Below are 25,961 nucleotides of genomic sequence, written 5' to 3'. Positions count from 1 at the left end.
ACCACTGAGCTAAATCCCCAACCCCATGTCTATGTAATTTGACTGGAATGCAGGACCACCTTTAATCCCTTTGGCTGGAATCCATTAGTTCACACCACTAATCCAAAATGATACTGTCTAATTGAGGGGCAGACAAAGTGACAACTCAGAGAAAGATGTAACAGAATGAGTCAGAGAGAGGATATGTCCAAATCTCAAGAGAAAAGCTATTTGAGAGTCATGAGTTGGGAATCAGAACAGTGAAGTGGAGTTGAGTTTTTTCTGGCAGTTCATTCAGTACAGGTCATCAGAGGCAGCTGAAGCTAGAGAATAGGGAGCCAGAAAATTAGAACAAATTGCTAGAATTAGTTTGAGGCCAAGCAGAGCAATTCAGTGAGAAACTGGGAGAAGTCAAATTCAAGCAGACATTTTGAAAAGGAGTTTTCAGCCAAGATGACTGAGTTAAACCAGCCAGCCAGAGTTCAGTAAGAGCTACAAAAGCTGAGCTTCAGCAGCCGGCCTCTGAGATGACAATTACATCAGGAAAATAAAAATTACTTTTATAAGCAAGGACCTGTTAAGCAATCAATGTTAGACTACAAAGAATGGATGGTAAGAAGAGAAGGGGGCATCAGTGCTTCTCATGTTGTTATGTTTATTGCGACTGTGAAAATCTGTTCTGTCTGGAGATGAGATCTCCATATTGGAGGCATATGGAGATCTCCATATCCTGAGGCTAATGCATGTAGTATTTGCAGTGGTGTCCAAGCCAGCTTAAGTAGAATGTAGAGTAATTAGAGTTCTGAGAGCAACAATCAAGCACTTCAGAATTAAGCAATACCTATAAAGGAAACATAAGAGAAATTAATCTCTCTAATAGAAAAATGGAATAAATCCTTGGCAAGGCAAGACTTTCAATAACACAAGGAAATTAGTCAAAGCTCTTGGAATATTGTAACATCCTAATTGAGCAGAAAGACCTCATCTCTAGGGAAAGCCAGTCTGAAGGGTGTGTCTTGGGGAAATTCTTTGTTAACCAACTGAAGAAATTATTCCAAGCAGAGTCTCCCTTAGTGGGTGAAAAGCAGTTCTGAACAAATACAGACCTTAGTCACAAGACTATAGCACAAAATAAGACTTAGTGTTCCAAGAGTGGGCAATTTTTAAAAAGAACTCTGGTACATAATCAAAAACATTATATAATCTCCTGGTGATATCTGGGGCAATGTGCCATTAATCTTCCTTAGGCAAAATACATCAAGATCCACACCAAGTAAGATAAGTAAGTAGTGCACATAAATAGACTCACAGTATTTCAAATTGTACTGCCATGTGAGTTATAGAAGAAAGGATTAATTTTGTGTGTCTTAGAAATTCCAGAAATGTGACAAAAGAGTGCCAGCCAGCCAGCCAGCTCAGTGGGTACACTGATACATGCCTGATGAAAGTTGTCCTCAGACCTCCACACATATGCTATGGCACCCACATACACACACACACACACACGCACACACACACACACACATATTAAATAATAGTAATAGTAATGATGATGATGATGATGATGATGATGATGGTGATGATGATGATGATGATGATGATGATGATGATGATAAGTAAAAGAAACGTAACTAAGAGGCCATGGACCTCTACTTTCCCTGCATGTCTTTTTGGCCAATGAAGACAGAGTCATGTCTTATGTCCTCCCCAGCATGGGAATTGTGACTAAACCTTAGAAAAGTATATTGAATTTAAATGAATATCTCTCTATGAACCTTTCTTCCATTTACAAGTGCCACTGCCCCAGAACAAGACATCCAGGGAAGGTCAAAACCCAAGGACAAGGCTATGGTAATCAACTATATCCTTTGACTCTAAGGAATTAAAAACAAAATAGTAACAGTAGTAATAATGATCATATTATTTTAGTGCTGAAGAACAAGGACAAAGCCTCCTACATTCTGAGCAAGTATGTACTACTGAGCTGCTCCCCCCAGCACAAAGAATCTCTCATCTTAATTTTAACATTCTTTATTATTCATAATGCATCCATTGTTTAATCCTCTTTAAGATTATGAAGGCAAAAAGTTAGATTTTTGAAATTCTATCCTGTTTGAAGATTTGGTGGTAATGTTCTGGAAAGCCCTGAACAAGACAAATGATGAGATAATCCATCCGGAAAGATCAGTCCCTAAACTCATTCTCATCCCTAAATGCACTGGTGACATTAATACTAAAAAAAACAGGAATAGAGATTTTATAACATGTGTATGTACACCATGGTAGATACAGTCCAACCCCACTTTCTCTCTGCTCTGTTTCCATGCCATGACCTCATTCAAACAGAGCCACATCTATGTTCCCATTCCCACTGCCAATGAGATCACCAAGGGTCCCAGGTCCACCGCTGTCCCTTCAGTTCTACCTGATATTCCCAGTGGAGTTAAGTTGTTCTCTGTGTTTCAAGTCCTTTAGCATATGGGACAAGGTCATCCTTCTCCCACAGTGGTACAGGCGGTGTAATTGGTCTTCACTCTGTGAGGTATGGAGTACAATTTTAAAGCAAGGAAGAAAATATGAGTTTAAAGTTAAATACCCCAAGCGACAAGGACACCAAGAAAGACAGCCACAAACAGAGCATCAGCAAACACACAAGGCCACTGGGATATTTCTATTTGTTAGCGCCAAGGTCTTTTGATGTATAGGATCTGACTGATCTAGAAAGCCCAATATAAAGAAATTTAAATCTAGAGGAAAAAAAAAAACAAGAAAACAAATGACTGTCCAACGAAAAAAGCCATTCATAGAAAGTTTTCCAAAGTTGCCTCAAGGTTGCTTGATTTAGTAAAATGCCACAAGCATATTTTTTAGTTCTACTTAAAGTTACTGTATAGATGGCATTTGGATAGAGATTTTAAACTGAAGCAACAAAATCGGTAAGAGAAATGAACACTAGAAGCTAGGTTTGTGGTTTTACAGGAATATCTTCTTTAGAAATGCACATCACTTTTAAATCAAGCTCTCAAGCCATACACACCATTATACTTCTTGAACCCTTCCTATGAGATTATTTACATAAGTAGTAAGGAGACAGTTCCTTAACCTCATGCCCAGCTGAACCCTAGACTTTTCCCCTTTCAGCAACTGTGAGTCCCACTCTGGAGGAAGATGGAGGTGTGGGAAAGTCTTGCTCAGAGACCATGACCACCTTCTCCAGGACGATGGACTCCAAGAAAATAAATATACAGTAAGTTTTCTACAGAAAGTAAAACAGAAGTCAGAAAACACAGTAACAGAGGACAGTCTACACCTGAACAAAATGACACCCAGTCATGGAAGAGAGTTGCCCAAGGCCCTTGTTAGAGTGGCAGTCTGTAGGATTTCCTCAAGTTGTGGGGCCCAAAAGTTAGATGGATCCTAGGAATATACCTGACATGAATAAGTCAGAGGCTGGCCTTGACACGAACTCAAGAGTCAGTGCCAAACAAGAACACACAGACCTTGCAACTCCAGACAAAACACAAGTGTAGTGAACAAGGCTATGACCTACTCATTATGACCCAAAGCTAGTGGTAGACTGACACTGAGTCCTTTGGTATGTGGCTGGATCTCCTAATATCAGTTCTGATTGCTGATTCTGCTGCTGGTAGGCTATCAAGGAGCTCTTGGCTGGTGAGAACTGGACAGAAAACCCGTTAAACTTCATCTTACAAACCTGGTCCCATCGTTCATCTTCACAACTTTTTAACTCTCTCCTCACTAGCTCTTCCCCCACACTTTACCTGTCAAATTCCTTCCATCTCTAATGATATGGTCCCCTCCATAGATTCATTTGTCCTTCCAGTTAACAGCCTTGCTTCAAGCTTGCCACCATCTTTTGTAAGAAGCATACCCTTTCAGAAACCTCCATGGCTCCACTGCTGTGTCTGAAGCCCTCAGTTTAGTACTGAGTGTTAGACGGATATCTCCTCACTAGGCCCTTCTCACATGTATCGATGTTGGTGTAATTGTAATTTGAATTGTATTTCCAAAAGAGAAAATGTAAAGTCCTGAAAACTATAAGTGAAACCCATTATTTGGAAATAGCTCTTTACGCTATAACTAAAATATAAGTTGAGACGAGGTCATACTAGAGTGGAGCAAGTTCTTAAGCCAGTGTGGTTGTTGTTCTATAAGGGAAACCGATACCAAGACATTCATGCACAGAGGGAAATCAAACAGATGTGACAATAACATGTGACCAAAACACAGAGGTGGAGTGATGTAAATAAAGCATTAGGTATCAACAAGGAAAATAAATACTATTTGATTTATTTAATGTTAGAAGGGATTTACAAAAGTATAAAAACAAAAACAAAACCTTAGAAAGCAGTAAGCAATCACGACTTGATAAATTTAAGATTTAGGAATTTCAACAAATGGTAAGAAAAACACTGATTCTTTAGCAAGCATGCTCAAGTATTCCTAATACAAACAACCCCTCTTAGAGAAGGTATTTTACCTTTACTGAATTTTAAAAATAAAATTGTACTGGCTAGACTTATGTCAACTTGATACAAACTATAGTCTTCTGAGAGGAAGAAACCTCAACTGAGAAAATGCATCTCCAGATCCAACTGTGGGTCAGCCTGTAGAGAATTTCCTTAATTGGTGATTGATGGGGAAGAGCCAAGTTCATTATAGGTGATGCCATTGCTCGGCTGGTGATCCTTGGTTCTGTAAGGAAGCAGGCCAAATAAGCCATCAGGAACAAGCCAGTTAACAGCAACACTCCATGGCCCCTGCATCAGTACCTGCCTTCACGTTCCTGCCCTGTTTGAGTTCCTGTCCTGGCTTCCTTCGGCAATGGATATTGAAGTATAAGCCAAATAAATCATTTTCTCCCCAACTTGCTTTTTTTTTTTTTTTTATTAACTTGAGTATTTCTTATATACATTTCGAGTGTTATTCCCTTTCCCGGTTTCCGGGCAAACAACCCCCTCCCCCCTCCCCTTCCTTATGGGTGTTCCCCTCCCAACCCTCACCCATTGCCGCCCTCCCCCCATAGACTAGTTCACTGGGGGTTCAGTCTTAACAGGACCCAGGGCTTCCCCTTCCACTGGTGCTCTTACTAGGATATTCATTGCTACCTATGGGGTCAGAGTCCAGGGTCAGTCCATGTATAGTCTTTAGGTAGTGGCTTAGTCCCTGGAAGCTCTGGTTGCTTGGCATTGTTGTACTTTTGGGGTCTCGAGCCCCTTCAAGCTCTTCCAGTTCTTTCTCTGATTCCTTCAACAGGGGTCCTATTCTCAGTTCAGTGGTTTGCTGCTGGCATTCGCCTCTGTATTTGCTGTATTCTGGCTGTGTCTCTCAGGAGCGATCTACATCCGGCTCCTGTCGGTCTGCACTTCTTTGCTTCATCCATCTTGTCTAATTGGGTGGCTGTATATGTATGGGCCACATGTGGGGCAGGCTCTGAATGGGTGTTCCTTCAGTCTCTGTTTTAATCTTTGCCTCTCCCTTCCCAGCCAAGGGTATTCTTTTTCCTCATTTAAAAAAGGAGTGAAGCATTCACATTTTGATCATCCGTCTTGAGTTTCGTTTGTTCTAGGGATCTAGGGTAATTCAAGCATTTGGGCTAATAGCCACTTATCAATGAGTGCATACCATGTATGTCTTTCTGTGATTGGGTTAGCTCACTCAGGATGATATTTTCCAGTTCCAACCATTTGCTTACGAATTTCATAAACTCATTGTTTTTGATAGCTGAGTAATATTCCATTGTGTAGATGTACCACATTTTCTGTATCCATTCCTCTGTTGAAGGGCATCTGGGTTCTTTCCAGCTTCTGGCTATTATAAATAAGGCTGCGATGAACATAGTGGAGCACGTGTCTCTTTTATATGTTGACACATCTTTTGGGTATATGCCCAAGAGAGGTATAGCTGGATCCTCAGGCAGTTCAATGTCCAATTTTCTGAGGAACCTCCAGACTGATTTCCAGAATGGTTTTACCAGTCTGCAATCCCACCAACAATGGAGGAGTGTTCCTCTTTCTCCACATCCTCGCCAGCATCTGCTGTCACCTGAGTTTTTGATCTTAGCCATTCTCACTGGTGTGAGGTGAAATCTCAGGGTTGTTTTGATTTGCATTTCCCTTATGACTAAAGATGTTGAACATTTCTTTAGGTGTTTCTCAGCCATTCGGCATTCCTCAGCTGTGAATTCTTTGTTTAGCTCTGAACCCCATTTTTAATAGGGTTATTTGTTTCCCTGCGGTCTAACTTCTTGAGTTCTTTGTATATTTTGGATATAAGGCCTCTATCTGTTGTAGGATTGGTAAAGATCTTTTCCCAATCTGTTGGTTGCCGTTTTGTCCTAACCACAGTGTCCTTTGCCTTACATAAGCTTTGCAGTTTTATGAGATCCCGTTTGTCGATTCTTGATCTTAGAGCATAAGCCATTGGTGTTTTGTTCAGGAAATTTTTTCCAGTGCCTATGTGTTCCAGATGCTTCCCTAGTTTTTCTTCTATTAGTTTGAGTGTGTCTGGTTTGATGTGGAGGTCCTTGATCCACTTGGACTTAAGCTTTGTACAGGGTGATAAGCATGGATCGATCTGCATTCTTCTACATGTTGCCCTCCAGTTGAACCAGCACCATTTGCTGAAAATGCTATCTTTTTTCCATTGGATGGTTTTGGCTCCTTTGTCAAAAATCAAGTGACCATAGGTGTGTGGGTTCATTTCTGGGTCTTCAATTCTATTCCATTGGTCTATCTGTCTGTCTCTGTACCAATACCATGCAGTTTTTATCACTATTGCTCTGTAATACTGCTTGAGTTCAGGGATAGTGATTCCCCCTGAAGTCCTTTTATTGTTGAGGATAGCTTTAGCTATCCTGGGTTTTTTGTTATTCCAGATGAATTTGCAAATTGTTCTGTCTAACTCTTTGAAGAATTGGATTGGTATTTTGATGGGGATTGCATTGAATCTGTAGATTGCTTTTGGTAAAATGGCCATTTTTACTATATTAATCCTGCCAATCCATGAGCATGGGAGATCTTTCCATCTTCTGAGGTCTTCTTCAATTTCTTTCCTCAGTGTCTTGAAGTTCTTATTGTACAGATCTTTTACTTGCTTGGTTAAAGTCACACCGAGGTACTTTATATTATTTGGGTCTATTATGAAGGGTGTCGTTTCCCTAATTTCTTTCTCGGCTTGTTTCTCTTTTGTATAGAGGAAGGCAACTGATTTATTTGAGTTAATTTTATACCCAGCCACTTTGCTGAAGTTGTTTATCAGCTTTAGTAGTTCTCTGGTGGAACTTTTGGGATCACTTAAATATACTATCATGTCGTCTGCAAATAGTGATATTTTGACCTCTTCTTTTCCGATCTGTATCCCCTTGATCTCCTTTTGTTGTCTGATTGCTCTGGCTAGAACTTCAAGAACTATATTGAATAAGTAGGGAGAGAGTGGGCAGCCTTGTCTAGTCCCTGATTTTAGTGGGATTGCTTCAAGTTTCTCTCCATTTAGTTTAATGTTAGCAACTGGTTTGCTGTATATGGCTTTTACTATGTTTAGGTATGGGCCTTGAATTCCTATTCTTTCCAGGACTTTTATCATGAAGGGGTGTTGAATTTTGTCAAATGCTTTCTCAGCATCTAATGAAATGATCATGTGGTTTTGTTCTTTCAGTTTGTTTATATAATGGATCACGTTGATGGTTTTCCGTATATTAAACCATCCCTGCATGCCTGGGATGAAGCCTACTTGATCATGGTGGATGATTGTTTTGATGTGCTCTTGAATTCGGTTTGCCAGAATTTTATTGAGTATTTTTGCGTCGATATTCATAAGGGAAATTGGTCTGAAGTTCTCTTTCTTTGTTGTGTCTTTGTGTGGTTTAGGTATAAGAGTAATTGTGGCTTCGTAGAAGGAATTCGGTAGTGCTCCATCTGTTTCAATTTTGTGGAATAGTTTGGATAATATTGGTATGAGGTCTTCTATGAAGGTTTGATAGAATTCTGCACTAAACCCGTCTGGACCTGGGCTCTTTTTGGTTGGGAGACCTTTAATGACTGCTTCTATTTCCTTAGGAGTTATGGGGTTGTTTAACTGGTTTATCTGTTCCTGATTTAACTTCGATACCTGGTATCTGTCTAGGAAATTGTCCATTTCCTGAAGATTTTCAAATTTTGTTGAATATATGTTTTTATAGTAAGATCTGATGATTTTTTTTAATTTCCTCTGAATCTGTAGTTATGTCTCCCTTTTCATTTCTGATTTTGTTAATTTGGACGCACTCTCTGTGTCCTCTCGTTAGTCTGGCTAAGGGTTTATCTATCTTGTTGATTTTCTCAAAGAACCAACTTTTGGTTCTGTTGATTCTTTCTATGGTCCTTTTTGTTTCTACTTGGTTGATTTCAGCTCTGAGTTTGATTATTTCCTGCCTTCTACTCCTCCTTGGTGTATTTGCTTCTTCTTGTTCTAGAGCTTTTAGGTGTGCTGTCAAGCTGCTGACATATGCTCTTTCCTGTTTCTTTCTGCAGGCACTCAGCGCTATGAGTTTTCCTCTTAGCACAGCTTTCATTGTGTCCCATAAGTTTGGGTATGTTGTATCTTCATTTTCATTAAATTCTAAAAAGTTTTTAATTTCTTTCTTTATTTCTTCCTTGACCAGGTTATCCTTGAGTAGAGCATTGTTCAATTTCCACGTATATGTGGGCATTCTTCCCTTATTGTTATTGAAGACCAGTTTTAGGCCGTGGTGGTCCGATAGCACGCATGGGATTATTTCTATCTTTCTGTACCTGTTGAGGCCCGTTTTTTGACCAATTATATGGTCAATTTTGGAGAAAGTACCATGAGGAGCTGAGAAGAAGGTATATCCTTTTGCTTTAGGATAGAATGTTCTATAAATATCCGTTAAGTCCATTTGGCTCATGACTTCTCTTAGTCTGTCGACATCACTGTTTAATTTCTGTTTCCATGATCTGTCCATTGATGAGAGTGGGGTGTTGAAATCTCCCACTATTATTGTGTGAGGTGCAATGTGTGTTTTGAGCTTTAGTAAGGTTTCTTTTACGTATGTAGGTGCCCTTGTATTTGGGGCATAGATATTTAGGATTGAGAGTTCATCTTGGTGGATTTTTCCTTTGATGAATATGAAGTGTCCTTCCTTATCTTTTTTGATGACTTTTAGTTGAAAATTGATTTTATTTGATATTAGAATGGCTACTCCAGCTTGCTTCTTCCGACCATTTGCTTGGAAAGTTGTTTTCCAGCCTTTCACTCTGAGGTAGTGTCTGTCTTTGTCTCTGAGGTGTGTTTCCTGTAGGCAGCAGAATGCAGGGTCCTCGTTGCGAATCCAGTTTGTTAATCTATGTCTTTTTATTGGGGAGTTGAGGCCATTGATATTGAGAGATATTAAGGAATAGTGATTATTGCTTCCCGTTATATTCATATTTGGATGTGAGGTTATGTTTGTGTGCTTTCATTCTCTTTGTTTTGTTGCCAAGACGATTAGTTTCTTGCTTCTTCTAGGGTATAGCTTGCCTCCTTATGTTGGGCTTTACCATTTATTATCCTTTGTAGTGCTGGATTTGTAGAAAGATATTGTGTAAATTTGGTTTTGTCATGGAATATCTTGGTTTCTCCATCAATGTTAATTGAGAGTTTTGCTGGATACAGTAACCTGGGCTGGCATTTGTGTTCTCTTAGGGTCTGTATGACATCAGTCCAGGATCTTCTGGCCTTCATAGTTTCTGGCGAGAAGTCTGGTGTGATTCTGATAGGTCTGCCTTTATATGTTACTTGACCTTTTTCCCTTACTGCTTTTAATATTCTTTCTTTATTTTGTGCGTTTGGTGTTTTGACAATTATGTGACGGGAGGTGTTTCTTTTCTGGTCCAATCTATTTGGAGTTCTGTAGGCTTCTTGTATGTCTATGGGTATCTCTTTTTTTAGGTTAGGGAAGTTTTCTTCTATGATTTTGTTGAAGATATTTACTGGTCCTTTGAGCTGGGAGTCTTCACTCTCTTCTATACCTATTATCCTTAGGTTTGATCTTCTCATTGAGTCCTGGATTTCCTGTATGTTTTGGACCAGTAGCTTTTTCCGCTTTACATTATCTTTGACAGTTGAGTCAATGATTTCTATGGAATCTTCTGCTCCTGAGATTCTCTCTTCCATCTCTTGTATTCTGTTGGTGAAGCTTGTATCTACAGCTCCTTGTCTCTTCTTTTGGTTTTCTATATCCAGGGTTGTTTCCATGTGTTCTTTCTTGATTGCTTCTATTTCCATTTTTAATTCCTTCAACTGTTTGATTGTGTTTTCCTGGAATTCTTTCAGGGATTTTTGTGTCTCCTCTCTATGGGCTTCTACTTGTTTATTTATGTTTTCCTGGAATTCTTTCAGGGATTTTTGTGTCTCCTCTCTATGGGCTTCTACTTGTTTATTTATGTTTTCCTGGAATTCCTTCAGGGATTTTTGTGATTCTTTCAGGCATTTTTGCGATTCCTCTCTGTAGGCTTCTACTTGTTCTCTAAGGGAGTTCTTCATGTCTTTCTTGAAGTCTTCCAGCATCATGATCAAATATGATTTTGAAACTAGATCTTGCTTTTCTGGTGTGTTTGGATATTCCATGTTTGTTTTGATGGGAGAATTGGGCTCCGATGGTGCCATGTAGTCTTGGTTTCTGTTGCTTGGGTTCCTGTGCTTGCCTCTTGCCATCAGATTATCTCTAGTGTTACTTTGTTCTGCTATTTCTGACAGTGGCTAGACTGTCCTATAAGCCTGTGTGTCAGGAGTGCTGTAGACCTGTTTTCCTCTCTTTCAGTCAGTTATGGGGACAGAGTGTTCTGCTTTCAGGCGTGTAGTTTTTCCTCTCTACAGGTCTTCAGCTGTTCCTGTGGGCCTGTGTCTTGAGTTCACCAGGCAGCTTTCTTGCAGCAGAAAATTTGGTCTTACCTGTGGTCCTGAGGCTCAAGTTCGCTCGTGGGGTGCTGCCCACGGGCTCTCTGCAGCGGCAGCAACCAGGAAGACCTGTGCCGCCCCTTCCGGGAGCTTCAGTGCACCAGAGTTCCAGATGGTCTTTGGCTCTTTCCTCTGGCGTCCGAGATGTGTGTGCAGGGAGCAGTCTCTTCTGGTTTCCCAGGCTTGTCTGCCTCTCTGAAGGTTTAGCTCTCCCTCCCACGGGATTTGGGTGCAGAGAACTGTTTATCCGGTCTGTTTCTTTCAGGTTCGGGCGGTGTCTCAGGCAGGGGTCCTGCCGCTCCTGGGCCCTCCCCCACGGGAGCCCAGAGGCCTTATACAGTTTCCTCTTGGGCCAGGGATGTGGGCAGGGGTGAGCAGAGTTGGTGGTCTCTTCAGCTCTGCAGCCTCAGGAGTGCCCACCTGACCAGGCGGTTGGGTCTCTCTCTCACCGGATCTGGGAGCAGAGAGCTGCTGCGGGCCGGGATCCGCGGGTGTGTCCCCAACTTGCTTTTTGACCATGGTGTTTCATCTCAGCAGCAGTAACCCTAAGACAAAAAAAATCCCTTTTTAAATGCTAATTTCAGTTAGGATAATTACTTTAAAAGGTTATCATAAAATGGTGAGTTAAATGTTAATATGTAAGTTGATTCTTGAAACCAAGTGTAAATTACTGGAAATATATTGCTTAAACAATATCCATTTATGGTTTAATTTTTAATAATCTAAAATAATACTTCCTAGAACTCAACTAGGTAATAGATTTAGAAAGTGTGCGACTATTCAGTGAAACGCTGTGTGCTCCTGGGACAGGGCTCAGTGGACATTCACCACAGACAAGTACTACTGAGTACCTGAGTACCCCACTAAATTATCTTAGAAATGGTACAGCTCCTGCAATTTAACACCTTACATTGAATTTTATCTCCCATGGGAGATAAAGACTTTGAATGCCACCCGTTCCAGTCTCTTGGACAGTATAAAATCCCCTCCGCTTGTCTCCTGACTTGGACATTAAACCTTTGTCTAAACACACCTGGCAGTGGAAGCTCTGTCCTTTGCAAAGCACCTTTTTTCATTCATTGTTGGCTTAAAAGCAAGAAAGACCTCAGGACCTGTTCCAGCTGGAGCAGCTCAAAAAGCACATTGACCTGGCCCTGGGTCCTGGGCCTTCAGTGGCAAGATATCAGAGCTGAGTGGAGATGAAACGGAGGCCTTGGGGAGGCTAGTTGATAAATGAAAAATGCACCCCATATTAACGTTAATACTTGATTTAAAACCATCATAAACTTAGCAACTTAAAGCACTTCCATTGTCTGGCTAGTTCACAAGTCAGAATCTGGCAGGTCTCGGGGTTCTCTGCAGGACTGAGCCCAGTGTTCCAGCCAGAACCCAGTTCTCCCTCCTAAAACACAGTGAGCCACAAATCTGCATCTCAGCTCCCTACAGCTGTTCAGAATCGTGGTCTTTCTTGAAAACAAGATCTCTCAGCTCTTAAGGGCCGCTCAACCTGCATAGCCTTCTCTTAACACTGCCAATCGCTTCCTGATGCCCATTAGTAACGTAAACATGATGTGCACATCGGGTGATATTGTGTCACATTTTTCATATCTGTTACTTAGAAATAAGCCACAGGTCTCACCCATACTCATGGACAGGTTTTTGCCAGGTTCTGAATGTCACTATCTGGGATCAATCATGATTAAGTGATTAGTACATGTTCACCATAACCCCAAGAATCTCTATTTTTAAAATATTTTTAAATTTTTATTTATTTCAACATGCATGGGTATGCCTACATGTATGTCTGGGCACCACATGCTTGGCTGACTCTTGCGGAGGGCAGAAAAGGGAGTGGGATTCCTGTGAGTGGAGTTACAGGTGGTTGAGAATTGCCATGTGGTTACTGGGAATGGAACCCGGGTCCTGTGGAAGAGCAGCCAGTATCCCTAACCACTGGGCCATCTTTCCAGCCCCAAGATTCTTTGTATTTTTACACTCTAGAGTAGATGTTTATTTTTGAAAACTCAAAACAATCGCTGCCAGTTCTGATAGAGGATGAAAAACAAGGAAGAGAATTTCATCTTTTGGATTTTCAACCTTAGTGTACTTTAGAATCATCAAGGAAGTCTATAGAAATCTCATTACAGTCTGCACCCAAGATCACATGAGGCCGAATATCTGACGGCAGCAGCTCCATTATCCTTCAAATCAAGGTGCATTTAAGAGTTCCTCTTACTGAGGAAAAGAAGAAGAACCTTCAGAACTAGTTCATAAATGAGATAAATGCTTTCAAAATGAGATGGGGATGTAGCAAGAGATAAGGCAAGAGCAGTTGACATCTCCTGAAGATGGTAGGCTCAGGGAAATGAGTAAGTTGAGAAACATCAAGCGGTAACTGATAAATCTGTGCCAAATGGGAGATTAGCAAAGAAGGTAGTGGGGAGGACTTCATGCTCTCAGACTTAGACATTAGGGGAAAGTGGGAAGCTCGAGCTGGGAGCCCATGGAGAAGCTAGGTGGAGAGCAGAACAGGTAGACCAGTTGCTGGGTTAGGTTAAGATGCAAACATTTTTGTCAGTGTTTCAATTCAGCTTGACACAGTGTCCTATTGCCTTGCTAACTGCATTTAATACAACTCCGGCATTGCCAACACTTTGAAAATTAATTTATTTATTCTTGTATTTCCTTTTTCTGTTTACTATACCACTCAGATGCCCAGCATAGAACTGTGTGAATTCAATACTCACCACTAATTTCCTTTCCCAAATGGTAAATTAATTTTTCATAGTGGTACAATCTCTTGGTTAACTCTTCCTAAAAAGTGTGGTTCAATAACTAAAGTCTTACTATGTTGATTTGGCAATTTCAAGAGTTTATTTGAGAACCATAATTGAACCCCTATTTTAAAGCCATTTTAACTTGGTTCCCTCAACACTACTTTCTGGGGCTTCTCACTGTGAAGTCCAGAATTAGTGACTAGTCTTAAGCAAACATTTCATTTAAAACTACTCCTTCCTTCCAAGACAGAAAAATTTTACCCCAACACTAAAAACACGAGGTTTGATAATGTTCCAATATGTAAATCCAGAGATGTTTTAGATGTCCATAATCTTGATAACAATTAACTGATAATGAAAGAAAGTCTCCAGAAGTTATAGAAGCTGGAGAGAGGTCTCATCCTTTGAGCACTTTATGCTCTTGAAGAGGACCCAGGTATGGTGTCCAGTACCCACACGAGATGACTCAAAAACCTATACCTCTGGCTTCAAGGGGTTGGTTGCTCTCTTCTTGTCTCCATAGGAATCCACACATACACGTGTTCATACATGCATATAGACATACACATAAAATTAAAAATGAAACAAAATCATAAAACTATATGAAACAAAAAACAAAGCTGTGTTTTGTGGTATGAAGTGGTGAGCTATCCAACTGACTGGCATCGATACCCGTTGGCTTATTTGAACACAAGTTGAAAATCTGACTAGTTAAACCTCAGGGAAATGGTTCTTTTACACACATTTTTCCCCTAGAGCTTCTTTATACACTGATGAATTGGTAATATTAATGCCTTTATAAAGCTAAGCCTAAAACCATTGTCTTCTCTCATCCATAGTAACCATAATTACTATTCACAAAAATATATATGCACAATAATATTTTACTCTGAAATATAATCATTCTTCAGACCCACTCCAAGGAAATCATAGGGGAAAAATATCTAAAATCAAAATATATAGATGTTTATTTCATATAGTAATATATAGACAACAAAAGATTGCAAGAGCAGCTGAAAGCTTTTAAAGATAATAAAAAATGCTGCTGCTGAATTATTTACGAAAGAAAATAATAGCACAATAAAAAAAATCAACTTCGGGTTTTAGAGCTGAGTGTCAAGGAAGATGCTTAACTTGAAAAGAAATCCTCCCAAAATGATATTTGCAACTGATAGCTCTTGGTGACAGTAATAGCTGAGGTTAAACGACAGTTCATTCTAATTCACTCACCCAAGTAGCAATTTATCTGTTGCTGTGGTACAAACCCTTACAAACATCTCACCACCAACTAAATCAAGTAATTACTGTGTACTTCAAGTGTAAAATCTTATCGTGTTTACTCGGTAATTCTGAGGTTAGAGCTTCCTTGAACCACAGCTGATTCATGATTCAAAAGCCTTTAATCCATGATTTAAAATGTTGATAATGTTGAATAAATGACCATACATATATTAATCTTAGTACAGAATATGCTAGGTTATTGCATAAGTAAAATTAATTAAGAAAAAAATAAATCTTCCCATTAAATTTAGATGAGCATTGTACCCTCTCTTACTTAGGGTTTCTATTACTGTGAAAAAACACCATGTCCATGGTAAAACTCTTATAAAAGAAAACATTTCATTGGGGCTGGCTTACAGTTCAGATGTTTAGTCCACTATCATGACAATAGGAAGCTCAGTAGCACACAAACAGACATGGTGCTAGAGAGGTACTGAGAGTTGTACATCTGGATCAGCAGGCAGCAGGAGGAGAACATGAGCCATTAGAACTGGCTTGAGCTTCTGGAACCTCAAATCCCACCCCCTAGTGACACATTCCCTCCAACAAAGTCACATCCACTCCAACAAGGTCACACTTCCTAATAGTGCCACTCCCTCTGAGTCCATGGGGACCACTTTCATGCAGACCGTGACATACTCCAAAAAACTCCTAAATTAAGAGACTATGAAATCAATGACAAGCCAAAGTACAAACTTGACCATGGAGAGCATCAGATAATCAATGGTAGCCAATGGCTAGATAGAGGGCAGGAGGAATAGGGGGAGTGAGGAAGATTCTGTGAGATCACTGGGTAGAAAAAGTCAGCATACAAAATATGTATATCAGTATAATATAGTGGATACATGGCACTATACACTTATCAAAACCCATTTGCCATACAACACCAAGAGTGAATTATAATGAAAACAGTGAGGTTTGGTGATAATGATGCCCACAGAGATTAACGTAGTGATGAACATTAATCTGAAGAGAGGTGCTTCCTGTGGGGAGTCTACACATGGACTTGGATAGGGTTTATGCAGGATCTCTTCTTTCCACTAATTTTGCTATGAACTTAAAACTTTTCCTAAAACATTCTATTAGAAGTAGATGCTTATAAACAGCAAATAAAACGCATTGCCCATGAACACAAACCTATGTAGAACTCTTTTGAGAATGACTATCAAAACTCTGATTTGAGATCATAGCAGTCAATATTGTTACTTACAAGCAACATGGCTTGTTTAAACAGAAACCAGTGTATAAAGTAGTACTTTTCAGCTTGATAAATTTCCAGGGCAACAAGATCTGAATGTTACATATCCTGAAAGCACCAAGGAACTATACTCTATCACAGGGGAGACTGGCTACACTGCCAGTAGCCATTACGTTCACAAATTGCCACACGACTCTAAGAACATGCCTCTACTGACATCGGTGCCTCCCTATATTGCTTTCTTTCCTGTGCAAATATGTCTGACAGGCAGTAACCAGATCATGTTCATACACAGTGTTTATAAAGGTATTTAATTCTGTTAGAAATTGAGGGTTCCAGTGTAGAAAATAATCCAACTTTCAAAATCTCAAAAGTAAAGCAATTCAATTCAGTCAAGGACAAGTTTAGTCTGAAGAAAATAGGAGAGAGCCCAACAGTTAGACACAGGACTCTGCAGCTTATTGGAAAGGTCAAGATCACACACATACAGATAAGGAATCACACTATAAGATGACATCTAACATCAGAAGAATCTGGAAAGAGCATGCTCTGTGAGAAGGGCAAAGAGTCAGGGATGAAGCCTTCATATCACCAAGGTTTAAGTGAAGGCCAGAGGAAAGAGCCATCAAGAGGATGAAGAAAGGTGCGTCAAGGATGGTCATCAGCAGAGCGTCCCCATAAGATAATGGCCAGGAAAATCTCACTGGGATCTAGATAGTGCTGCTAACTACTATGGACCTACCTCTCTCAAACATAGTGTAGCAAAAAGTTGGCTCTTCTTTTAGTCTACCAGCTTCTAAAGGGTAGGAATATGTCTCATTTATCTCAGAGTCCCAGGACCTAGTATATGGTATTTGGGATAAGGATTTCAGTAAAGGTTTGTTGATCTTGAACTTAAGTCCTCCCTTTAATATTTTTTGCAAGAGGTGAAGCTCTCAAGCATCCAGGATTTCAATCTTCAGGGCACCCTATCCCTCATATTCCCCTTCACTTCAAGAAGTCAATAACATCAATGACAACACAAATCCCACAGTTACAATTTTTACGTACTCACTCACTTCCATGGAATGCCAATGCAAGCACTTTAATTCTTTTAAACATTTCTGCCTCATGAGGATTACATAACTGGCCTATAAACCATTCATTCTTAGAAATATTTTCTGGATTGATCAAGTATCTCCTGGCCTCAAGCCTCATACTCAGTTGACCCTGCCCCTGGCTGGGCTTACCCTCAGAAATGTTGATTGTATAGCTTTATGACGCTAGGTTCACAGTGACTATTTGCTGGCTCTAACTTGTCGTGCTAGCATCTGTCACTGGAGCTGTTGAAGGTAAATATTAATCATTTCAAGGAGTCCAATTCAAATCAATGGGCTAAGATAATTTCTTAGAACTTGGAGAGAGACTTTCAAAGGCTCACTGCTTGGGTGCTGAAGAGGGAAGAGTCTGAACATAGAAATTCAAACCTTACCAGACTACTTAGCCTTTGCATCCTTCTTCCACCTAAGGGAACCACAGATGAAGACAGGACCAGAGAATAAGCACTTAGGGTCCTGACCACCTCCGTTTCATCAAATTCTGATGATGCTGTCAACTGACAAAGCAACCTATCATAATTGTGGGCTGGAGCAACAGGGATGGTAAAAGGGACACCTTCTGCTCGTATTTACCCTGGCTTTCAGGAGTGTCCCCCTATAAGCACATATATACCTTAAAGTGTCAAGATATAGGGACCATTTCCAGATGGTGTAGGATAAAGGGGCAGGAACAACTGAGTAATTTTAACCAAGGTCAATGAAGTAAAGCTATAACCTGAGCTATTTTTTTTACCACCTCAGATACGGTAGATTTTTAATTCTTAGTGTGAACTAAGAACTTGAGACTGTGTTCTTTGATTTTTAAATATTTAATTCAACTCTTTTCCAAAATTCAATTAGTCCGATGCCTTAGATCTTGGCTGTTTTGTTTTTTTATGGAAAAAATCTCAAAAGTTAACATACACTGAGATCAGAGGGATATTTAAAGTAGAGATAGTGAACCAGCAGTAAATGCAGAACTGAACAAGGTCAGTATAATGAGCCCAGTGGCAAGAGCTAGTGTGTGTGTGTGTGTGTGTGTGTGTGTGTGTGTGTGTGTGTGTGTGTGTGTAACTGTATGTGTGTATATCTGTGTGTGTCTGTGTGTATATCTGTGTGTGTCTGTGTGTATATCTGTGTGTGGGGAGGGGTACGGGGAGCATAACTCAGTCAGTGGTCCAGAAAACCCAGAGTCTGTGTGTGTGTGTGTGTGTGTGTGTGTGTGTGTGTGTGTGTGTGTGTGTGTATAACTGTATGTGTGTATATCTGTGTGTGTTTGTGTATATATATCTGGGCAGGGGTGGAATGGGGAGCACAGTTCAGCCAGTGGTCTAAAATACCCACAGAATGAAGATAGCTCAGATATGACCTTGGGAGACTTGTGTGCCAGCCAAAGGCAAAGCAGGTAGTTGAGGCTGTGGAGTTTAGCAATCTCAGGCAGAGCACATTTCCATTTTGGAAAAGGGAAGAGAAACAACATGAGATCATGCTGAGATTTTCCAGGATGCACTTAGCAATCTTGTTTTGCTTCTTCTTAGCTGAGTATCTGGACCTCCTCTTGAATCTGCTTCTCGTCCATAACGAGGGATGTTTCTAACTTTCATGATTGTTGTGAGAATTACAGAAAATGTTCACAAAGCATGCTGGCAATACTTCAACAAAACAAGCATGAAATGAAGTACACAATTAGGACCATCACAGTGAGCCATCCTTTCTCTGTGCCTACACCAGAAGCAGCTTGGAATATGAGAACATACGAAGTTGGTCAAAAAGAGCAAAAGCATATGCAAATGAGACTGGGGATCTTCAAGGGCAATTGGGCACTAATTACATAACTGCACTGACCTAAGGAACTGAATTAAATACTACTCTTTTAAGATGAACATATAACCTATTTACTAGGGGTTGGGGCATTTTAACATCAAAAACACCAAATTGTGCTTAAAACTAGTATTATGAACTCTATCATCCTACAAGGGTTACTTGACAGTATGTCCCAGCTGTTTAAATGAAGAACTAGATGCATACAGCCATCTACTGTAATCATTTCAGATACAAAGTAAGACTAGCCACAACATTCTGATCATACTTTTTTCCTAAGGATTCATAGAATTATTAGAAATTAAGGTAAGGAAAACTGCCTTTGAGGAGTAGGGATCTGAGTAATTTTCTCCTGTATGTTTTAAAATGGGTTGTTTGGGATATATTTTTATTTACATTTCAAATGTTATATCCTTTCCCTGTTTCCCATCTATAAACCCCCTTTTCCCATCATTCCTCCCCCCTTTTTCTATGAGAGTGTGCCCCCACCCATCCACCCATTCCTTCCAACCTCCCTACCCTGACATTCACCTACACTGGGGTGTCAAACCATGGCAGGACCAAGGGCCTCTCCTCCCATTGGTGCCCAACAAAGTCATCCTCTGCTACATATGCAGCTGGAGCCATGGATCTGTCCATGTGTACTCTTTGGGTAGTGGTTTAGTCCCTGAGAGCTCTGGCTGGTTGGTATTATTGTTCTTATGGGGTTGCAAACCCCTTCAACTCCTTCAATCCTTTCTCTAACTCCTCCAATGGGGACCCAGTTCTCCCTTCAATGGTTGAGAGTGAGCACCAGCCTATCAGGAGACAGCTATATCAGGCTCCTGTCAGCATGCACTTCTCTTGGCATCAGCAATATTGTCTGGGTTTGGTGACTGTATGTATATGGGCTCAATTCTCCGAGTGGGGCAGTCTCTGGGTGGCCATTCCTTCAGTCTCTGCTCCAAAATTTATCTCCGTATTTCCTCTTTTGAATATTTTTGTTCCCCCTTCTCAGAAGGACTGAAGCATCTGCACTTAATCATCCTTCTTTTTGAGCTTCATATGGTCTGTGGATTGTTTCTTGGGTAACCTGAGCTTTAGGGCTAATATCCACTTATCAGTGACTGCATACCATGTATGTTTTTCTCTGATTGGGTTACCACACTCAGGATGATATTTTTTAGTTCCATTCATTTGCCTGTGAATTTCATGATGTCATTGCTTTTAATAGCTGAGTAGTACCCCACTGTGTAGATGTACCACATTTTCTGCATCCATTCCTCTGTTGAAAGATATCTGGGATTTCCAGGTTCTGACTATTATAAATAAGGCTAATATGAACATAGTGGAGCATGTGTCATCATTATATGTTGGAGCATCTTTGGTGTATAGCCCAGGAGTGGTATAGCTGAGTCCTCAGGTAGTACAATGTCCAACTTTCTGAGGAAACTCCAGACTGATTTCCACAGTGGTTGTACCAGCTTAAAATCCCACCAACAATGGAGGAGTGTTCCTCTTTCTCCACATCCCTGCCAGCATCTGTTGTCACCTGAGTTTTTGGTCTTAGCCATTCTGACTAGTGTGAGGTGGAATCTCAGGGTTGATTTGATTTGCATTTCCTAGATGACTAAGGATGTTGAATATTTCTTTAGGTTACTTATGGTCATGTGATATTCCTCAGTTGAAAAATTCTTTGTTTAGCTCTGTACCCCATTTTTCAATAGGATTATTTGATTCTCTGGACTCTAACTTCCTGAGTTCTTTGTATATATTGAATATTAGTCCTCTATCTATTGGTAAAGATCTTTTCCCAATCTGTTGGATGCAGTTTTGTCATAATGAGAGTGTTCTTTGCATTATAGAAGCTTTGCAATTTTATGAAGTCACATTTGTCGATTCTTGATCTTAAATCATAAGCCATTGGTGTTCTGTTCAGGAAATTTTCCCCAGTGCCCATGTGTTCAAAGCTCTTCCCCACTTTTTCCTCTATTAGTTTGAGTGCATCTGGTCTTATGTGGAAGTCCTTGATCCACTTGGACTTGAGCTTTGTACAAGGTGATAAGAATGGATCAATTTGCATTCTTCTACATGCTGACCACCAGTTGAAACATTTGTTGAAAATGCTATCTTTTTTCTACTGGATGGTTTTAGCTCCTTTGTCAAAGATCAAGTGACCATAGGTGTTTGAGTTCATTTCTGGGTCTTCAATTCTATTCCATTTATCTACCAGCCTGTCTCTGTATCAATACCAGTTTTTTGTCAGGATTGTTCTGTAATACAGTTTGAGGTTAGGGATGGTGATTCCCCCAGAAGTTCTTTTCTTGTTGAGACAGTTTTTGCTATCCAGTATTTTTGTTATTCCAAATGAATTTGCAAATTGCTATTACCAACTCTATGAAAAATTGAGTTGGAATTATGATGGGGATTGCATTGAATCTGTAGATTGTTTATGGCAAAATGGCCATTTTTACTATTTTAATCCTGCCAATCCATGAGCATGGGATGTCTTTCCATCTTCTGAGATCTTCTCCAACTTCTTTCTTCAGAGACTTGAAGTTCTTGTCATAAACATTTTTCACTCGCTTACTTAGACTCACATCAAAGTATTTTATGTTATTTGGGATTATTGTGAAGGGTGTGATTTCCATATTTTCCTTCTCAGACTGTTTATCCTTTGAGTAGAGGAAGGCTACTGATTTGTTTGAGTACATTCTATATCCAGTCACTTTGCTGAAGATGTTTATCGGGTTTGGGAGTTCTCTGGTGGAATTTTTGGGTTCACTTAAGTATACTATCATATCATCTGTAAATAGTGATACTTTGACTTCTTCCTTTCCAATTCGTATCGTCTGATTGTTCTGGCTAGGACTTCAAGTATTATATTGAATAGGTAGGAGGAGAGTGGGCAGCCTTGTCTAGTCCTGCATTTTAGTGGGATTGCTTCAAGTTCAGAGGTTTTTTTGGTTTGTTTGGTTGGTTGGTTTTTGGTAGTCACTGGTTTGCAGTATATGGCTTTTACTATGTTTATGTATGGGCCTTGAATTCCTGATCTTTCCAGGACTTTTATCATGAAGGAGTGTTGAATTTTGCCAAATGCTTTCTCAGCATATAATGAAATGGTCATGTGGTTTTTTCTTTGACTTTATTTATATAATGGATCACATTGATGTATTTCCATATATTGAACCATCCCTGTATCGCTGGAATGAAGCATACTTGATCATGATGGATGATTGTTTTGATGTGTTCTTGGATTCAGTTTGTGAGAATTCTACTGAGTATTTTTGCATCAATATTCACAAGAGAAATTGGTCTGAAGTTCTCTTTCTTTGTTGGGTCTTTGTGGGGTTTAGGTATAAGCATAATTGTGGTTTTATAGAAGGAATTGTGTACTGTTACTGTCTTCTATGAAGATTTGATAGAATTTTGCACTAAACCCATCTGGTCCTGGGCTTTTTTTGGTAGGCAAACTTTTTTTTTTTTTGTGATTTTTTTTTTTGTGGGTTTATTTCTTTTTTTTTTTTATTAACTTGAGTATTTCTTACATACATTTCGAGTGTTATTCCCTTTCCCGGTTTCCAGCAAACATCCCCCTCCCCCCTCCCCTTCCTTATGGGTGTTCCCCTCCCAACCCTCCCCCCATTGCCGCCCTCCCCCCATAGACTAGTTCCCTGGGGGTTCAGTCTTAGCAGGACCCAGGGCTTCCCCTTCCACTGGTGCTCTTACTAGGATATTCATTGCTACCTATGGGGTCAGAGTCCAGGGTCAGTCCATGTATAGTCTTTAGGTAGTGGCTTAGTCCCTGGAAGCTCTGGTTGCTTGGCATTGTTGTACTTTTGGGGTCTCGAGCCCCTTCAAGCTCTTCCAGTTCTTTCTCTGATTCCTTCAATAGGGGACCTATTCTCAGTTCAGTGGTTTGCTGCTGGCATTCGCCTCTATATTTGCTGTATTCTGGCTGTGTCTCTCAGGAGCGATCTACATCCGGCTCCTGTCGGTCTGCACTTCTTTGCTTCATCCATCTTGTCTAATTGGGTGGCTGTATATGTATGGGCCACATGTGGGGCAGGCTCTGAATGGGTGTTCCTTCAGTCTCTGTTTTAATCTTTGCCTCTCCCTTCCCTGCCAAGGGTATTCTTTTTCCTCATTTAAAGAAGGAGTGAAGCATTCACATTTTGATTATCCGTCTTGAGTTTCGTTTGTTCTAGGGATCTAGGGTAATTCAAGCATTTGGGCTAATAGCCACTTATCAATGAGTGCATACCATGTATGTCTTTCTGTGATTGGGTTAGCTCACTCAGGATGATATTTTCCAGTTCCAACCATTTGGTAGGCAAACTTTTAATGACTGCTTCTATACTTTCGGAGTTATGGAACTGTTTAGATGTTTTATCTGACCCTGATTTAACTCTGGTACATGGTATCTGTCTAGAAGTTTCTCCGTTTCATCCAGATTTTCCAGTTTTGTTGAGTATAGGCTTTTGTAGCAGGATCTGATAGTTTTTTTTTTTAATTACCTCAGTTTCAGTTGTTTTATCTCCCTTTCCATTTCTGATTTTGCTAATGTGCATAGTGTCTCTGCCCTCTGGTTAGTCTTGCTAAGGGTTTATCTATCTTGTTGATTTTATCAAAGAACCAGCTCCTGGTTCTGCTGGTTCTTTGTATAGTTCTTTTTGTTTCTACTTGGTTGATTTCTGCCCTGAGTTTGATTATTTCCTGCCATCTACTCTTCTTGGGTATATTTGCTTCTTCTTGTTCTAGAGCTTTTAGGTGTGCTGTCAAGATATTAGTGTATGCTTTCTCCAGCTACATTTTGGAATCACTCAGAGCTATGAGTTTCCCTCTTAGCACTCCTTTCATTGTGTCCCATAATTTTGAGTATGTTGTGCCTTCATTTTCATTAAATTCTAAAATGTTTTTAATTTCTTTCTTTTTTTGGGTTTTTTTATCTTTATTAACTTGAGTATTTCTTATTTACACTTCGATTGTTATTTCCCTTCCGGGTTTCCAGGCCAACATCCCCCTAGCCCCTCCCCCTCCCCTTCTATATGGGCTTCCCCTCCCCATCCTCCTCCAATTACGACCCTCCCCCCAACAATCACGTTCACTTGGGGGTTCAGTCTTGGCAGGACCAAGGGCTTCCCCTTCCACTGGTGCTCTTACTAGGATATTCATTGCTACCTCTGAGGTTGGAGCGCAAGGTCAGTCAATGTATAGTCTGTGGGTAGTGGCTTAGTCCCTGGAAACTCTGGTTGGTTGGCATTGTTGTTCATATGGGGTCTCGATCCCCTTCAAGTTCTTCCAGTCCTTTCTCTGATTCCTTCAACTGGCATCCCATTCTCAGTTCAGTGGTTTGCTGCTGGCATTCACCTATGTATTTGCTGTATTCTGGGTAATTCAAGCATTTGGGCTTGTTGTTGTAAAAATATAAAAATAAAAACTAAAGTTGTCTTTTACCCGGCTAGTTCTGGCACCATAGTGTCCCAGGATATCTGCTAGATATCTTGATGGAAACACATCCCAGCCGCACACTTTCCTACACTCAAACCCTCACATAAAAGAACACACAACACAATAACCTTTGACCCACTTGGTAAGATATAATTGCCCACTTAAACATACAAAGCCCAGTACTATCCATCCCTTGAGAACATTAATAACAACCTATAAATACAGAGAGCAGAATCTTAACATCACCTGCCATGGCTTCTCACCCTCTCCTCCTCCTGTCTCTTCTTTTTCCTCTAGTCTCCTCCTCTTCCTTCAAACTTCTCTCCCTCCCATCCTTCCTTCTTCTCCAATGACAGACCTCCTTCTATCCTGTACCTGCCCCTCACCTGTACTTTACAAATTCAATGGAGAGGTGGTTCTGGTGAAGTCACCTGAGTTCTGAGTCCTTGACTAGGCAGCTGTCCTTGGAGCAGTGGAATTAGCATTAAAATACAGATAACTTCAGGGCAAACCACATTTCCCCCTTTTTGTCCAGTTAAAAAGCCTTTTCACTTATATATAAATTGAGTACAATTATTACCATTCTACAATTTATAAAGCATATGATATACTCAACACCCAGTTCATCATTATATCAGTTAGACAGAACATTTAGTTATTCATTCCAGCTTGAGAAAGGCTTAAAATCTATATTATATCTTGGCTAGCTTGTATACTATCTGATAACTATCCAATAAAATATGTATATTCAGAGTTATACAGCCTGATAGGCTATGAGACTATAAACAGTCTTCAACCCCATCAGAAATCTGAGAATGACCAAATATCTATACACAAAGGAAGCCTAACACAGCTTCCAGAACTGAGAGGTTGTAGAGACAAATCCCCACTAGCACAGTCCCCTGTTAGCAACATGTGAGCTCAAGTCTTCAGCCTTCTGGACCAAAATCAACTGACAGACTCTAGAAATGCAGATTTTGAAGGGCTGATCACCCTGTCTTGGCAGGGTTTATCAGTCAACTATTCTGAATAATTTGTCCTTTTCTGGACAGTATTAGTCTGCAGATGAAACAGGCAGTTTTGTCCAGTGGCTGCCTAGCCACAAAGTATTGCCTCACCTGGAGGTAGAGATGTTCACATTCTTCATTAAATCCACCAAAGGGGAACTGTTAGGAGCAGATATGTCTCAACAAAAGATAAATAACTTTAAATCTCAATTTTTTTTGGATTTCTGATGTTTTTGAAAACCATCTACCTATTTAAGACAATCTGTACTGTTATCTTTATATCTTAATAATATCTTGAAAGCACTCTCACAACGTCAGTAATATGTTTGCTATTTGGCCCTTAACTCACATGTGTAATCAACTCAGAAGTTTATAATGACATCAATAGAAGGACTGGCTCTAAACCTTGTACTTTTAAACTCTTTTAACAAATAAA

The sequence above is a fragment of the Rattus norvegicus genome, chromosome 15 (genome assembly GCF_036323735.1).
Source record: "Rattus norvegicus strain BN/NHsdMcwi chromosome 15, GRCr8, whole genome shotgun sequence".
In the NCBI taxonomy this organism is placed as follows: domain Eukaryota; kingdom Metazoa; phylum Chordata; class Mammalia; order Rodentia; family Muridae; genus Rattus; species Rattus norvegicus.
Note: the sequence above shows the minus strand (reverse complement) of the source record.